Source organism: Triticum aestivum, chromosome 2B (assembly GCF_018294505.1).
Source record: "Triticum aestivum cultivar Chinese Spring chromosome 2B, IWGSC CS RefSeq v2.1, whole genome shotgun sequence".
NCBI classification, from domain to species: Eukaryota; Viridiplantae; Streptophyta; class Magnoliopsida; order Poales; family Poaceae; genus Triticum; species Triticum aestivum.
In genome coordinates this window covers 105470347-105489154 of record NC_057798.1, presented here as the reverse complement: position 1 = coordinate 105489154, position 18808 = coordinate 105470347, and positions in this window count along the sequence as shown.

Genomic DNA, 18808 nt, shown 5'->3' with positions numbered 1-18808 from the left:
CGGTAACTTTACTTGGAGCTATATTTTTATTCACCACATGATATGTGTTCTGCTTGGAGCGTCGTTTTTTTGCTGTTTGAATAATATCCCAAGATCTGAAGTTCTTAAATGTTAGAGAGTCATCACATAGTTGCACAATTATTCGACTACTCATTGATCTTCACTTATATCTTTTGGAGTAGTTTGTCGTTTGCTCTAGTGCTTCACTTATATCTTTTAGAGCACGACGGTGGTTTTATTTTGAAGAAATAGATGAACTCTCATGCTTCACTTATATTATTTTGAGAGTCTTAAACAGCATGGTGATTTTCTTAGGTTATGATTTTAGTCCTAATATGATGGTCATCCAAGAGGGATATAATAAAACTTTCATATAAAGTGCATTGAATACTATGAGAAGTTTGATTCTTTATGATTGTTTTGAGATATGAATATGGTGATATTAGAGTCATGCAGTAAGTGCATCTAGTGCCCCTTAGTTATTTTGGTGTATTGAAGACTTATAGGTTAAGGGACTAATGCGTTTGTGAGTATACACAGGTCTATAAGTCTATGAGGAGTTGTAAGTAAATAAAAGTGTGATGATCTTCATTATTAGAGCATTGTCCCATGTGAGGAAAGGATGATGGAGACTATGATTCCCCCATAAGTCGGGATGAGACTCCAGATGAAAAAATAAAAAGAAAAAGAAAAATTAAAAAAGGCCATAAAAAGAGATAAGGCCCAAATAAAAAATGAGAGAAAAAGAGAGAAGGGGCAATGTTACTATCCTTTTTCCACACTTGTGCTTCAAAGTAGCACCATGATCTTCATGATAGAGAGTTTATCACTTTCGTATACTAGTGGGAATTTTTCATTATAGAACTTGGCTTGTATATTCCAATGATGGGCTTCCTCAAAATGCCCTAGGTCTTCGTGAGCAAACGAGTTGGATGCACACCCACTTAGTTTCTTTTTGAGATTTCATACACTTATAGCTCTAGTGCATATGTTGCATGGAAATCCCTACTCACTCACATTGATATCTATTGATGCGCATCTCGATAGCCCATTGATATGCCTAGTTGATGTGAGACTGTCTTCCTCTTTTTGTCTTCTCCACAACCACCATTCTATTCCACTATAGTGTTATGCCAGTGACTCACGCTCATGTATTGCGTGAAAAGTTGAAAAAGTTTGAGAATAATAAAGTATGAAACAATTGCTTGGCTGAAACCGGGGTTGTGCATGATTAAAATATTTTGTGTGATGAGGATAGAGCATAGAAAGACTATATGATTTTGTACGGATAGCTTTCTTTGGCCATGTTATTTTGAGAAGACATACTTGCCTTGTTAGTATGCTTGAAGTATTATTATTTTTATGTCAATATTAAACTTTTATTTTGAATCTTACGGATCTGAATATTCTTGCCACAATAGAGAACATTACATTGATAGATATGTTAGGTAGCATTCCTCATAAAAAATTCTATTTTTATCATTTAACTACTCGAGGACGAGCAAGACTTAAGCTTGGGGATGCTTGATAGGTCTCCAACGTATCTATAATTTTTGATGTATTCATGCCATGTTTATAATATTTTTACATGATTTTGGTATGATTTGATTAGAACTAACCTGGACTAGCGCTGTTTTCAGCAGAACTACCGTGGTGTTGTTTTTGTGCAGAAATAAAAGTTCTCAGAATGCGCTGAAAATTAACAGAGAATAATTTGTGAAAATATAAAAATACTGGAACAAAAAGCTATTGCAGGGGAGTCCCGAGGCCACCACGAGGGTGGAGGGCGTGCCCCTGCCTCGTGGACTCCCTGTGGGGCCCCCTGACATGAAACCGACACCAACCCTCCTATAAATCTAGAAAACCCCAGAACAGAACCAAGATCGGGAGTTCCACCGCCACATGCCTCTGTAGCCACCAAAAACAAATTGGGACCCTGTTCCGACACCCTGCCGGAGGGGGGATCCATCACCGGTGGCCATCTTCATCATCCTGGCGCTCTCCATGACAAGGAGGGAGTAGTTCACCCTCGAGGCTGAGGGTATGTACTAGTAGCTATGTGTTTGATCTCTCTCTCTCTCTCTCTCATGTTCTTGATAGTGCATGATCTTGATGTACCGCGAGCTTTGCTACTATAGTTGGATCTTATGATGTTTCTCCCCCTCTACCTTCTTGTAATGGATTGAGTTTTCTCTTTGAAGTTATCTTATCGGATTGAGTCTTTAAGGATTTGAGAACACTTGTTATATGTCTTGCATGTGCTTATCTGTGGTGGCAATGGGATATTCACTTGATTCACTTAATGTATGTTTTGGTGATCAACTTGCGGGTTCTGTGACCTTGTGAACTTATGCATAGGGGTTGGCACACGTTTTCGTCTCGAGTCTCCGGTAGAAACTTCGGGGCACTCTATGAAATTCTTTGTGTTGGTTTGAATAGACGAATCTGAGATTGTGTGATGCATATTGTATAATCATACCCGTGGATACTTGTGGTGACATTGGAGTATTAGGTGACATTCTGGTTTTTGTAGATTTGTGTCTTAAGGTGTTATTTTACTACAAACTCTAGTATTTGTGACACTTATAGGAATATCCCAATGGATTGATCGGAAAGAATAACTTTGAGGTGGTTTCGTCCCCTACAACAATCTCTTCGTTTGTTCTCCTCTATTAGTGACTTTGGAGTGACTCTTTGTTGCATGTTGAGGGATTGTTATATGATCTAATTATGTTACCATTGTTGAGAGAATTTGCACTAGTGAAAGTATGGAACCCAGGCCTTGTTTCGAAGCATTGCAATACCGTTTTCGCTCACATTTGTTACTTGCTACCTTGCTGTTTTTATTTCAGATTACAAAAACCTATATCTACCATCCATTTTGCACTTGTATCACCATCTCTTCGCCGAACTACTAGACCTATACAATTTACCATTGTATTGGGTGCATTGGGGACACAAGAGACTCTTTGCTATTTGGTTGCAGGGTTGTTTGAAAGAGACCATCTTCATCCTATGCCTCCCACGGATTGATAAACCTTAGGTCATCCACTTGAGGGAAATTTGCTACTGTCCTACAAACCTGTGCACTTGGAGGCCCAACAACGTCTACAAGAAGGTTGTGTAGTAGACATCAAGCTCTTTTCCAGTGTCGTTGCCAGGGAGGTTAGTGCTTGAAGGTATATCTTTAGATCTTGCAATCGAATATTTTAGTTTCTTGTTTTATCACTAGTTTAGTCTATAAAAGAAAACTGCAAAAGAATGGAATTGAGGGTGCCTCATATGCTTCATCTTTTTAATGTCTTTCGTGAAAATAAGGATTCCAATAATTGTGCCAAAGTGTTAGAAGAAGAATGCAATAAAATGTTTGGCATACAATCTTTGAATGATGAGCATGATTGCAATGTTGCTAGTATGAATTCCTTGAATATCCATGATGCTAATGATATGGAAAGCCACAAGCTTGGGGATGCTATGTTTGATGAATATGATATGTTTAGTCCCCCAAGTTTTGATGAGAAAATCTATTTTAATGATATCATGCCTCCTATTTATGATGATTATAATGATGAAAGTGAATTTGGAGAGATCATGGCTATATTTAGTGATGAATCCACTATTTCAGAAGAGGCTCCAATTGATTATGAGAGCAAAGTTGCTATCTATGATGATTATTGTGATGACATGTATGCTATAAAGAATAATGATAACCATGAAACTTGTCATCTTGATTTAAATTTTCAACTGGATTATGCTCACATGATAGTTTTTTTGTTGAGTTTGCTCCCACAGCTATTCATGAGAAGAAAATTGCTTATGTGAAAATTCTATGCTTATGCATCATGAAAAGAGTGCTTTATGTGTTAGTTATATTGTTGGATTCATTCATGATGCTATTGAAAATTATTATGAGGGAGGAATATATGCTTGTAGGAATTGCAATACTTGTTGGGGAACGTAGTAATTTAAAAAAATCATACGATCACACAATATCTATCTAGCAGATGCATAGCAACGAGACGGGAGAGTGTGTCCACGTACCCTCGTAGACCGAAAGCGGAAGCGTTTAGTAACACGGTTGATGTAGTTGAATGTCTTCACGATCCAGCCGATCCAAGTACCGAACGTACGACACCTCCGTGTCCAGCACACATTTAGCACGATGACGTCCCTCTTGCTCTTGATCCAGTTGAGGACGAGGGAGAGTTCCGTCAGCACGACAGTGTGGCGACGGTGATGATGAAGTTACCTGCGCAGGGCTTCGCTTAAGCACTACGACGATATGACTGAGGTGTTAAACTATGGAGGGGGGCACCGCACACGGCTAAGAGATTGTCTATTGTGTTTTGGAGTACCCCTGCTCCCGTATATAATGGAGGGAGGAGGAGGCCGACCTAGAGGGGCGCGCTAAATGGGAGTCCAATTAGGATTCCCAATCCTAGTTGGAGTCCCCTTCCTTTTTCCAAGAGGGGAGAGAGGGAAGGAGGAGGAGAAGGAGAAAGAAAGAGGGGGGCACCGCCCCCTCCCAAGTCCAATTCGTACTTCCCATGGGGGGGGGGCGGCCACCCTTGCGGCCCTCCTCTCTCCTTTTCACTAAGGCTCACGAAGGCCCACTACTTCCCGAGGGTTCCGGTGTCCGAATATAACCTTCCAATATATCAATCTTTATGTCTCGACCATTTTGAGACTCCTCGTCATGTCCGTGATCTCATCCGGGACTCCGAACAAACTTCGTCATCAAACCACATAACTCATAATACAAATCGTCATCTAATGTTAAGCGTGCGAACCCTACGGGTATGAGAACTATGTAGACATGATCGAGACACATCTCCGATCAATAACCAATAGCGGAACCTTGATGCTCATATCGGGTCCTACATATTCTACGAAGATCTTTATCGGTCAAACCGCACAACAATATACGTTGTTCCCTTTGTCATCGGTATGTTACTTGCCCGAGATTCGATCGTCGGTATCATCATACCTAGTTCAATCTCGTTACCGGCATTGAGTCTGACTCAACTTCACACCTTGTAACACAGGCAAGAACCCTTTCTTTGACTGATCCATTTTGAACTTATTCAAAACTTTATCAAGGTATGTGCTTTGTGAAAGTCCAATTAAGCGTCTTGATCTATCTCTATAGATCTTGATGCCCAATATGTAAGCAGCTTCACCGAGGTCTTTCATTGAAAAATTCTTATTCAAGAATCCTTTTATGCTATCCAAAAATTATGTATTATTTCCAATCAATAAGATGTCATCCACATATAATATTAGAAATGCTACAAAGCTCCCACTCACTTTCTTGTAAATACAGGCTTCTCCAAACATCTGTATAAAACCATATGCTTTGATCGCACTATCAAAGCGTATATTCCAACTCCGAGAGGCTTGCACCAGTCCATAAATGGATCGCTAGAGCTTGCACACTTTGTTAGCACCCTTTGGATCGACAAAACCTTCTAGTTGCATCATATACAACTTTTTTTTACGAAATCCATCAAGGAATGCATGTTTGACATCAATTTGCCAAATTTCATAATCATAAAAGGCGGCAATTGCTAACATGATTCGGACAGACATAAGCATCGCTATGGGTGAGAAGGTCTCATCGTAGTCAACTCCTTGAACTTGTCAAAAACCTTTTGCAACAAGTCGAGCTTTGTAGATAGTAACATTACCGTCAGCGTCGGTCTTCTTCTTGAAGATCCATTTATTTCCTATGGCTTGCCGATCATCGGGCAAGTCCACCAAAGTCCACACTTTGTTCTCATACATGGATCCCATCTCAGATTTCATGGCCTTAAGCCATTGTGTGGAATCTGGGCTCATCAACGCTTGCTCATAGTTCGTAGGTTCATCATGGTCTAGTAACATGACTTCCAGAACAGGATTACACTACCACTCTGGTGCGGACCGTGCTCTGGATGACTTACGAGGTTCGGTAGTAACTTGATCTGAAGTTTCATGGTCATCATCATTAGCTTCCTCACTAATTGGTGTAGGAATCACTTGAACTAATTTCTATGATGAACTACTTTCCAATTCGGGAGCAGGTACTATTACCTCATCAAGTTCTACTTTCCTCCCACTCACTTCTTTCGAGAGAAACTCCTTCTCTAGAAAGTATCCATTCTTAGCAACGGATATCTTGCCTTGAGTTGCAAAGAGCTTGTGAATATCCATGCTTATGTGGTGTTCCAGGTGGCGTGAGTTGGGAAACTATTCCACATTGTTTCAAATAAATACCAAACTCGTAACTCAAATATTCTCCTCCACGATCAGATAGTAGAAACTTTATTTTCTTGTTACGATGATTTTCTACTCCACTCTGAAATTCTTTGAACTTTTCAAATGTTTCAGACTTATGTTTCATTAAGTAGATATACCCATATCTGCTCAAATCATTTGTGAAGGTCAGAAAATAATGATACCCGCCATGAGCCTCAACACTCATTGGTCTGCATACATCTGTATGTATTATTTCGAATAAGTCAGTAGCTCGTTCCATTGTTCCGGAGAATGAAGTTTTAGTCATCTTGCCCATGAGGCATGGTTCGCAAGCACCAAGTGATTCATAATCAAGTGATTCCAAAAGCCCATCAACATGGAGTTTCTTCATGCGCTTTACACCAATATGACCTAAACAGTAGTGCCATAAATAAGTTATACTATCATTATCAATTTTGCATCTTTTGGCTTCAATATTATGAACATGTGTATCACCACGATCGAGATTCGACAAAAATAGACCACTCAACAAGGGTGCATGACCATAAAATATATTACTCATATAAATAAAACAACCATTCTTCTCTGATTTAAATGAATAACCATCTCACATCAAACAAGATCCAGATATAATGTTCATGCTCAACGCTGGCCATATAACAATTATTCAGGTCTAAAACTAATCCCGAAGGTAGGTGTAGAGGTAGCGTGCCGACGGCGATCACATCGACCTTGGAACCATTTCTGATGCGCATCATCACCTCGTCCTTAGCCAATCTTCATTTAATTCGTAGCCCCTGTTTTGAGTTGCAAATATGAGCAACATAACTAGTATCAAATACCCAGGCGCTACTACGAGCATTAGTAAGGCACACATCAATAACATGTATATCTAATATACCTTTCACTTTGCCATCCTTCTTATCCACCAAATACTTGGGGCAGTTCCGTTTCAAGTGACCAGTCCCTTTGCAGTAGAAGCACTTAGTTTTAGGCTTAGGTCCAGACTTGGGCTTCTTCCTGAGAGTAGCAACTTGCTTTCTATTCTTCTTGAAGTTCCACTTCTTCCCCTTGCCCTTTTTCTTGAATCTAGTGGTCTTGTTAACCATCAACACTTGATGCTCCTTCTTGATTTCTACCTCCGCAGCCTTTAGCATTGCAAAGAGCTCGGGAATCGTTTTCGTCATCCCTTGCATATTATAGTTCATCACGAAGCCTTTATAGCTTGGTGGCAGTGATTGAAGAACTTTGTCAATGACACTATCATCAGGAAGATTAACTCCCAGCTGAGTCAAGTGGTTATGGTACCCAGACATTCTGAGTATGTGTTCACTGACAGAACTATTCTCCTCCATCTTGCAGCTATAGAACTTGTTGGAGACTTCATATCTCTCAACTCAGGCATTTGCTTGAAATATTAACTTCAACTCTTGGAACATCGCATATGCTCCATGACGTTCAAAACATCTTTGAAGTCCCAATTCTAAGCCGTAAAGCATGGCACACTGAACTGTCAAGTAGTCATCAGCTTTGCTCTGCCAGACGTTCATAACATCCGCAATTGCTCCTGCAGCAGGCCTTGCACCTAGCGGTGCTTCCAGTACGTAATTCTTCTATGCAGCAATCAGGATAATCCTCAAGTTACGGACCCAGTCCGTGTAATTGCTACCATCATCTTTCAACTTAGCTTTCTCTAGGAACGCATTAAAATTCAAGGGAACGGTAGCACGGGCCATTGATCTACAACAACATAGACATGCAAAAAGTATCAGGACTAAGTTCATGATAAATGCAAGTCAAAAAAAAGTTCATGATAAATTAAAGTTCAATTAATCATATTACTTAAGAACTCCCACTAAGATAGACATCCCTCTAGTTATCTAAATGATCACGTGACACAAATCAACTAAACCATGTCCGATCATCACGTGAGATGGACTAGTTTTCAATGGTGAACATCACTATGTTGATCATATCTACTATATGATTCACATTCGACCTTTCGGTCTTAGTGTTCCAAGGCCATATCTGCATATGCTAGGCTCGTCAAGTTTAACCTGAGTATTCTACACGTGCAAAACTGGCTTGCACCCGTTGTATGTGAATGTAGAGCTTATCACACCCGATCATCATGTGGTGTCTCGGCACGACGAACTGTAGCAATGGTGCATACTCAGGGAGAACACTTATACCTTGAAATCTAGTAAGGGATCATCTTGTAATGCTACCGCCATACTAAGCAAAATAAGATGCATAAAAGATAAACATCACATGCAATCAAAATATGTGTCATGATATGGTCATCATCATCTTGTTCTCATCATCTCCATCACCTAAGCATCGTCATGATCTCCATCATCAATGGCTTAACACCTTGATCTCCATCGTAGCATCATTGTCGTCTCGCCAAATATTGCTACTACGACTATCGCTACCGCTTAGTGACAAAGTAAAGCAATTACATGGTGATAGCATTTCATACAATAAAGCGACAACCATATGGCTCCTGCCAGTTGCTGATAACTCTGTTACAAAACATGATCATCTCATACAACAATTTATATCACATCATGTCTTGACCATATCATATCACAGCAAGCCCTGCAAAAACAAGTTAGACGTCATCTACTTTGTTGTTGCAAATTTTACGTGGCTGCTACGGGCTTCTAGCAAGAACCGTTCTTACCTACGCATCAAAACCACACTGATTTTTCATCAAGTGTGTTGTTTTAACCTTCGACAAGGACCAGCCGTAGTCAGACTCAATTCAACTGAAGTTGGAGAAACAGACACCCGCCAGCCACCTATGTGCAAAGCACGTCGATAGAACCAGTCTCATGAACGCTATCATGTAGTGTCGGTCTGGGCCGCTTCATCCAACAATACGGCCGACTCAAAGTATGACTATTATCGCCCACAACTCTTTGTGTTCTACTCGTGCATATATCATCTACGCATAGACCTGGCTCGGATGCCACTATTGGGGAACGTAGTAATTCAAAAAAAATCCTACGATCACACAAGTTCTATCTAGGAGATGCATAGCAACGAGACAGGAGAGTGTGTCCACGTACCCTTGTAGCCGAAAGTGGAAGCATTTAGTAACGCGGTTGATGTAGTCGAACATCTTTATGATCCAATAGATCCAAGTATCGAACGTACGGCACCTTCGTGTTCAGCACACGTTCAGCACGATGATGTCCCTCGTGCTCTTGATCCAGTTGAGGACGAGGGAGAGTTCCGTCAGCATGATGGTGTGGCAATGGTGATGATGAAGTTACCAGTGCAGGGCTTCGCCTAAGCACTACGATGATATGACCGAGGTGTTAAACTGTGGAGGGGGAACCACACACGGCTAAGAGATTGTTTATTGTGCTTTGGGGTGCCCCCTACCCCCGTATATAAAGGAGGAAGGGAGGAGGCGGCCGGCCTAGAGGGGCACGCCAAATGGGGAGTCCAACTAGGATTCCCAATCCTAGTTGGAGTCCCCCCTTTTTCCAAGAGGGGGAGAGAGGGAAGGAGGGGGAGAGGGAGAAGGAAAGAGGAGGGCACCACCCCCTCCCTAGTCCAATTCGGACTTGCCGGGGGGGGGGGGGCGACTGAGGCAGTCCTGGATTAAGGGGTCCTCGGACAGCCGGACTATATACTTTGGCCGGACTGTTGGACAATGAAGATACAAGATTGAAGACTTCGTTCCGTGTCCGGATGGGACTCTCCTTTGCGTGGAAGGCAAGCTTGGCAATTCGGATATGTAGATTTCCTTCTCTGTAACCGACTCTATGTAACCCTAGCCCCCTCCGTGTCTATATAAACCAGAGGGTTTAGTCCGTAGGACAACAACAATCATAATCATAGGCTAGCTTCTAGGGTTTATCCTCTATGTTCTCGTGGTAGATAAACTCTTGTAATACTCATATCATCAAGATCAATCAAGCAGGAAGTAGGGTATTACCTCCATCGAGAGGGCCCGAACCTGGGTAAAACATCGTGTCCCCTACCTCTTGTTACCATTAGCCTTAGACGCACAGTTCGGGACCCCCTACCCAAGATCCGCCGGTTTTGACACCGACATTGGTGCTTTCATTGAGAGTTCCACTGTGCCGTCGCGATAAGGCTTGATGGCTCCTTCAATCATCTTTAGCGACGCGGTCCTAGGGGGAGGTTTTCCTCCCTAGACAGTTCTTCGTATTCGGCGGCTTCATACCGCGGGCCAACTCGCTTGGCCATCTGGAGCAGATCGATAGTTACGCCCCCGGCCATCAGGTCAGGTTTGGAAGCTTAAACTATACTGCTGACATCCACGGAGACTTGATCTTCGACGGATTCGAGCCCATGCCAGGTGCGCCGAACGGTCACGACAGGTATGACTTTGATCTGCCGTCGGACAATATTCAGGTGAGCGCGCGTGTGATGGCGCCGGGAATCAATCCGGAGTAGGTCGTGCCTTCCGAGGGCGGGTGGATGGACCCCTCCACGGAGGCCGCACACTCATCGGCGCCGGAGCCGAACACTGATCCCACATCCTATGAGAGTGGTGTCATCGGACCCTCGGACTCGTCTCCGGCTACAGGATCTGAACCGCGTGCGTCCGTGCCTATCGAATCTGATTGGGCACCGGTCATGGAGTTCACTGCCGCGGATATTTTTCAGCACTCGCCCTTGGGTGATGTGCTAAACTCATTAAGGTCTCTTTCCTTGTCGGGAGATTCTTGGCCGAACTATGTCCGGCTCGAGTGGGAAGCGGACGACGAAGAAATTCGTTCCCCACCCACCACCCACTTTATAGCCACTATCGATGACTTAACCGACGTGCTTGACTTCGACTCTGAAGACATCGACGGTATGGACGACGATGCAGGAGAAGAACAGGAACCACCGCCTATAGGGCGCTGGACAACCACCTCATCATATGATATTTATATGGTGGACACCCCTAAAGAAAGCAATGGCGATGAGGCAACGGAAGATAACCCCTTGGAGAAGCAATCTAGACACCGGTGTCATCGGCGCCGCTCCAAGCCCCGCCATAGCAAAAATAGTGATACCGTCACAAGAGATAACAATCCGGATGGTGCCGAAGACGAAGACAATCCTGCCCAGCAAGGCTTCGAGCAGGCCGAGCAAGAGGATGGGCAAGCTAGCCCTAAAGAACAGGCAACTGATGGAGAATCAGAGGACGATAATTACATGCCTCTCTTCGAAGATGAAGTAAGCCTTGGCGATGAAGAATTCATCGTGCCTGAGGATCCCGTCGAGTAGGAGCACTTCAAATGCCGGCTTATAGCCACTTCAAAAAGCCTGAAGAAAAAGCAGCAACAGCTTCAAGCTGATCAAGATCTGCTAACTGACAGATGGACCGAGGTCCTGGCTGCCGAGGAATACTGACTCGAGCGCCCTAGCAAAAGCTACCCAAAGCACAGGCTGCTACCTCAACTCAAGGAGGAGGATTTAAAGCCCATGCTACCAGTGCATGATGCGGCTGACCGGCCACCCCGTGGCCGCGACAAAGCAGCGTACCAGCCCGAAGTCCAGACCGCACCCCGACGCCAAACAAGCAAAAACACGAAGGCCCGGGGCTCCACGCATGACTTGTGAGACAAATTGAAAAGCAAAGCAGGACAGTCAAGATCGATCTATGGATCATGGGGCACGCCCCAACATGTGACAATGACCATCACGATAGATATACCAACAAATCCGACCGGACCAAATACAATGTAACTCGGCACAGAGGCACCGCACACCCCCAATGCTTCTCTGATGAAGTAATGGATCATGAATTCCCAGAAGGGTTTAAACCCGTGAACATTGAATCATATGATGGTACTACAGACCCCACGGTATGGATAGAGGATTTCTTCCTCCACATTCACATGGCCCGCGGAGATGATCTACACGCCATCAAGTACCTCCCACTAAAACTCAAAGGGCCCGCTCGGCATTGGCTGAATAGCTTGCCGGCAAACCCCATAGGGAGCTGGGAGAACCTGGCAGACACATTCCTGGACAACTTCCAGGGCACTTATGTGCGACCACCGGATGCTGATGATCTAAGTCACATAACCCAATAGTCCGGAGAGTCGGCCAGAAAATTTTGGACTCGGTTCCTAACTAAAAAGAACTAGATTGTCGACTGTCCGGATGCCGAAGCCTTAGCGGCCTTTAAGCATAACATCCGTGACGAGTGGCTTGCCCGACATCTCGGCCAAGAAAAGCCAAAGTCCATGGCAGCCCTGACGACACTTATGACCCGCTTTTGTGCGGCGAGGATAGCTGGTTGGATCATAGCAACAACACATCAAGTAATCCTGGCACATCAAAAGCCAGGGATAGCAATGAGAAGCCATGATGCAACAAAAACAAGCATCACAAAAACGGTGATAGCACCAAAGACACAGTAGTCAATGCCGAATTCAGTGGCTCCAAATCAGGTCAGCGGAAAAAGCAATTAAACAAAAACAATTCGGGCCCGTCCGGTTTGGACCGCATACTCGATCGACCATGCCAAATCCATGGCACCCCAGGAACACCAGCCAATCATACCAATAGAGAACGCTGGGTCTTCAGACAAGCTGGCAGGCCGGGTACCAAAAACAAGGGGAAGGGTCTCAAAGCGACAATGATGACGAGGAGCCCCGATCACCGAATACAGGAGGACAGAAGAAATTCCCTCCCCAAGTGAAAATGGCGAATATGATATGCGCAAGCCACATCCCCAAGCGGAAACATGCACTAAGGGAAGTCTATACAATCGACCCAAAGTTTAACCCATGGTCCTCTTACCCGATCACTTTTGATCGCAGGGACCATCCTACCAGTATCCGTCATGGCGGTTCGGCCGCACTGGTCCTAGACCCCATCATCGACGGATGCCACCTCACACGAGTACTTATGGACGGAGGTAGCAGCCTGAACCTGTTATACCAGGATACAGTGCGCAAAATGGGCATCAACCCCTCAAGGATCAAGCCCGCAAAAACCACCTTCAAAGGTGTCATACCAGGTGTAGAGGCCTATTGCACGGTCTCAACCACACTGGAAGTGGTCTTCGGATCACCAAATAATTACCGTACCGAAGAGTTAGTCTTCGACATTGTCCCCTTTCGCAGTGATCATCAGGCACTGCTCGGACGAACCACGTTCACGCGATTCAATGCGGTGCCACATTATGCCTACCGTAAACTCAAGATGCCCGGTCTGCGTGGTGTCATCACGGTTGATGGCAGGGCCGAGCTTCTCCTCACTGCCAAAGAGTCTACCGCTGCTTTAACAATAGAAGCAAATAATGGCACCTTCCAATCAAACCTCGAGTCGACGGCCAAGCTCCCAGACACCGCCAAAGGAGTCCGAACTATTGCGCGGCAGGATAGCCCAGCTCGCCCGGAGCTTAATTAAAAACACTCCGGAAAAAGATAATACAAGCCACATACTCTGGCTCAACCGCTCTGTGGCACAAAACCATTTATTGTGTTATCTTTACAGGTTCACCTTTACGTAGGCTATGATGGTTGGCATGTGAACAGTTCGAGCGCGTCAGAGAATCTCTAGATATTCCCCTATAATCATCCGACTACACCCCGGATCCGAACACAACTTCCTCACGCCCGGTATCAGCAGGTTTCGCAATCATATTTCTTTTTATCACATCATCTGTACTCATACGCATTGATGTATCGTTCAAATACAACATGTGGATTTATGTGATGCTTGTATACTGCTATTTCTTATCTGAAAATCTTTTTGTTAAAAGACGGTTGCTTATCACGATATGCCTTAATATGCCAGGGGCTTCATCATGCCCATACTACGGCAAAAAAACCTGAACACCTTCATGGCAGTTCGGCACCCCGAACTTATAGCATTATATGCATCAGCTCCGAATCATGTCTTGGGTCAATAGTTGGGTTTTCCCGGCTCCTATGTTTTGGTACCTTACGTTCTGCTATATCAGCTAAGGTAGCACTGGGAGAACTGCTGCGATTGTGTCCCGGTTCTTCCGGACGAGCACCTCAGTAGGGAAAGCCGAAAACTGACTGTCATGATGTAGCGAGAGCTGGTCAACTATTCGAGAGGTTCTCAAATCTTTAAGGATTTCTTCCACATAATGCCATAACCAATGCAGCATGCGAATGATCGGCTTTTTCTGATCAGGCACTTATAGAGCCCCTCGTGCGGTCTTTTGAACACCAGGGGCTGCGCCTACCTTCCTCGTAATATCTCCTATGGCTAAGTGAGAGCGATAAAGCCCTATAGTCCGATTGCCTGGTTCGCTGTGCTGAACACCTCCTTTAGGGACCCAAAACTGGGGTAAAGAGTGCTCAGGTTTATCCCGAACACCCCCGTACTCACTACATGGGGGCGGAAGCCAACGGCTAGCCGACTCTCAGGATTAATATATAAAACGACCGCACAGGAGGAAAACCTTTCAAACAACAAGCAATAGATGATAAGAATGCTCTTGTTCAAATATTACAAAGGACGAACATGACCTTATTCATGGAAATATAACGTCCTTGGTGCATTGCTCCGCCGCAAGGCGGGCTCCTTTCAAGACACCTTCATAATACAGTTCGGGCTTGCGGTGCTCCTTCCCCTCCGGCGGTCCCTCAGTCATCAGCTTTTCTACATCCGTCTTCCCCCAATGCACCTTGGCGCGGGCAAAAGCCATTCGCGCACCTTCTATGCAGACCTACCGCTTGATGACTTCGAGTCGAGGGCAGGCACTCACAAGCTGCTTCACGAGCCCGAAGTAGCTGCTTGGAATGGGCTCAGCAGGCCACAACGGATAATTAAATCCTTCATGGTTAACTCAGCCGCCTTATGCAGTTCGACCAGCTGCTTCAGCTGATCGGAGAAAGGCACTGGATAATTCGGCGCCAGATACTGCATCCAGAAGAGCTTATCCGCAGTATTCCCCCCTTCGGCTTGGTAGAATTGGGCGGCATCAGATATGCTGCACGGCAGCTCCGCAAATACCCCTGTATACATCAAAACTCAAGTTATCAAACTTGATTTTCTCATCTCAAATACTCGCTTTGTATAGAAAAAGCCTTACCGGCCGCAATCTTCCTCGCTTCCTGAATTTCTTTCAGGGCACCCTGGGCTTCCCCCTGGGCATCACTGGCGGCTTGGCAAGACTGAGAGAGTTCAGATTCTTTCCCTGATAAACTCTGCTCCAAGGACTCACATTTTTTCATGGCCTCCTGAGGCTCTCGCTCAGCTTCAATAACTTTGTCCTCATGTTTCTCACGAAGAGCCTGCTCTGCGGCTGCCTTCTTCTCGGCTTCGTCCACAGCCTTCTTCAGGGCCTCAATTTCGGCCGCCGCCCCTAGAGCACATTATCAAAATATTTTCATCATGCACACTCATTCTTTCATGCTAAATAAACAAGGTTTCTGAATACCTTGGATATCCTCTAGCTGTTTCTTCACTTGGCCAAGTTCTCCTTCGGCCCGCTCCAGAGTATGCCTCAGTCTGGATACTTCCGCAGCATGAGAGGCGGCAGCCGCTATACACACATGCTTATAAAAAAGTGATAGATGTCATTAAGCAAGTCTCCCACGAACATATATTTGATCCTCTGTCCAGTGCATTCTTTCACCAAACAGTGTATCAGGGGCTGCTATCTATACCATGACACTCTTCCAAACTTCATAAAACATACCTCAAAGCCTCTTATGAGACTGATGCAGGATTCATTCAGTCCACTCTTGGTGGACTGAATCTTCTCAATCACCGCACCCATAAGGGCACGGTGTTCGTCAATGATGGAGGCACCCTTCAGCACCGCCAATAAAGTATCCGGCACCCCTGGTTGGACAGATGTGGCCGGTGGAGCAGACATACCTTCTCCAGCTGGCGGAGGCCACCTGTCTGACTCTGGGACCTTATGGGACTCTAGAATCGTGTCCGGCTTGGGGCCGGATTCAATACGACCCCCGCCGTCGACGTCCACAAGAGCTTTCTCTCCCGCGTGTCCGGCCTCTGAAGTCTGGCCTCCCGGCGCCATCTTAGCAATCTTTTCCCCCTCCCATGGCCTGGGTCCTTCTGGGATGAAGCCTCGACTTCATTCTTATGTTTGGGGGAGGGGGCTTTCGGGGGTGTCTCGCTCTCCATTGCATCCGAACCTAGCAAATCCTCTGACGAGGATTGTTCGGTGCGGGCCCTCGCCGGACTGAAAAAAGTATGGCTCAGATTAAAATAATCACGCCGTGGCAATTCTGGGCACATGAGTGTGTTCGGATTTTATACTCATGAGTTCACCAGGGGCTCGGCCCTGGGATCCCACTCCGGGCTGCTATCGGCGGCGGCGGTGGACTCCCCTTGAAGAGGAGTTTTCCCCCTCTTAGGCGAATCGGCCTCCAAGGATGTGGAGGCCGTCCTTTTCTTCTTTCCCCCTGCGGGGGATTCATCTTCCTCCTCCTCCCCGTCCTCTTCGGAGGAAGAATGGGCATTGGAGTATTCAGATTTGGTGTCCGAGGCTCCACGACGACGGAGGCCGCCCCTGGTTTTCTTGGCCTCCTTTTCGGCCTTCTTCTTCGGTGCCTTATATGGCGCCGGGACCAACATCTTCATCAGAAGTGGGCCGGCCGGTTCTTCTGGCAGAGGGGCCGGACAGTAGATCTGCCCCGCCTTCTTCGCCCAGCCCTAGGAAAATGATGGGAAATACGTTAAGTATTTTTCTGAGGATGTACGCATAAAACACATAAATTGTTAAACATTCAGTTGCTTACCGAACTTGCAGGGCGGGACAGTTGGTACCCACGGTCCTCGGTGGTGTCCGGCATGGTTTGCCGGACTTGAAAAGTGCCTTCTAGATGTCCTGGTGCGTAGAGCCAAAGAGCTCTAGCAGGGTCTGGTGCTTGGCCGGGTCGAACTCCCATAGATTGCAAGCTCGGTGTTGACATGGTAGAATCCGGTGAACCAGCATCACCTGGACTACATTGACGAGCTTGACGCTCTTGTCTTCCATGTCTTGGATGCGCGTCTGGAGCTCTAATAGCTCGTCAGACAAAGCCCGATTCAGGCCCTTCTTGTGCCAGGACGTAAGTCGTAAGGGGCACCGGATCTGAACTCTGGAACGGCAATCCACTCCTTGCCACGCGACTCAGTGATGTAAAACCACTGCTGCCGCCACTCCTTGACGGAATCATCGAAAGTCCCTGTCGGCCATGTAACATTGGGCATCTTGCTCACCATGGCGCCTCTGCATTCGGCATGCTCGCTGCTCACTACCTTGGGCTTCACATTAAAAACCTTTAGCCAGAAGCCGAAGTGCGGCGAGATGCGGAGAAAGGCCTCGCACACGACTATGAATGTCGAGATGTTGAGGAAGGAATTTGGGGATAGATCATGGAAATCAATCCCGTAGTAATACATGATGCCGCGAATGAACGGATGAAGGGGAAACCCTAGCCCGCGGACAAAATGAGGGAGGAATACCACCCTCTGGTGGGGTTCTGCAGTGGGGATGATCTGTCCCGCCGTCGGGAGACGGTGGCCAATTCTCTTGGCCAGATACCCGCCCCCCCGAAGCTTTTTGATATCCTTCTCCTGGACGGTAGAGGCCATCCACTTGCCGCCTGCTCCAGATCCGGACATCTTCGGGAAGCCTTTTTGGGCGGAGAAGAAGAGCATTTGGGCACTAGGGCTCGAGCGGAAAGGAATGGATGAGTAGAGAAGGGCATGGGTGAAAAGGGAAGTTCTCATCCCCTTATAAAGGCGGCAAAGATCCTGCGCCTCCCCACTTGCCCGCTAAAAACGCTTATTCCCCCAAGCGCCACGTTTGGTGGCATGGTTGGGTTACCCACACCCGTATTGATGAGAATCCCGTGATAAGGGGACACGATCTCTGCTTCGACAAGACGTGTCAAGGAAACCGCCTCGCATTACATGCAATAGCTGGTTGTGAAAAATGGTTCGAATAATGAGCGGACCATGGCATGATGTCATAAAAAGTTGTCAGCAGATTAGATTTGTGGAATATTGTACTCTCTGCGGTGGTATGTGGAATTTGTTTTGCAGAGCCGGACACGATTCTCGGGTTCAAAATCTTGTATGGAGTATTCGGGAAGGAACCCGCCTTGCAATGCCGAAGACAATCTGCGTGCCAGACTCATTGTCATTGAAGCCTGGTTCAGGGGCTACTAAGGGAGTCCTAGATTAAGGGGTCCTCGGACAACCGGACTATATACTTTGGCTGGACTGTTGGACTATGAAGACACAAGATTGAAGACTTCGTTCCGTGTCCGGATGGGACTCTCCTTTGCGTGGAAGGCAAGCTTGGCAATTCGGATATGTAGATTTCCTTCTCTATAACCGATTCTGTGTAACCCTAGCCCCCTCCGGTGTTTATATAAACCAGAGGGTTTAGTATGTAGGACAACAACAATCATAATCATAGGCTAGCTTCTAGGGTTTAGCCTCTACGATCTCGTGGTAGATCAACTCTTGTAATACTCATATCATCAAGATCAATGAAACAGGACGTAGGGTATTACCTCCATCTAGAGGGCCCGAACCTGGGTAAAACATCGTGTCCCTTGCCTCCTGTTACCATTAGCCTTAGATG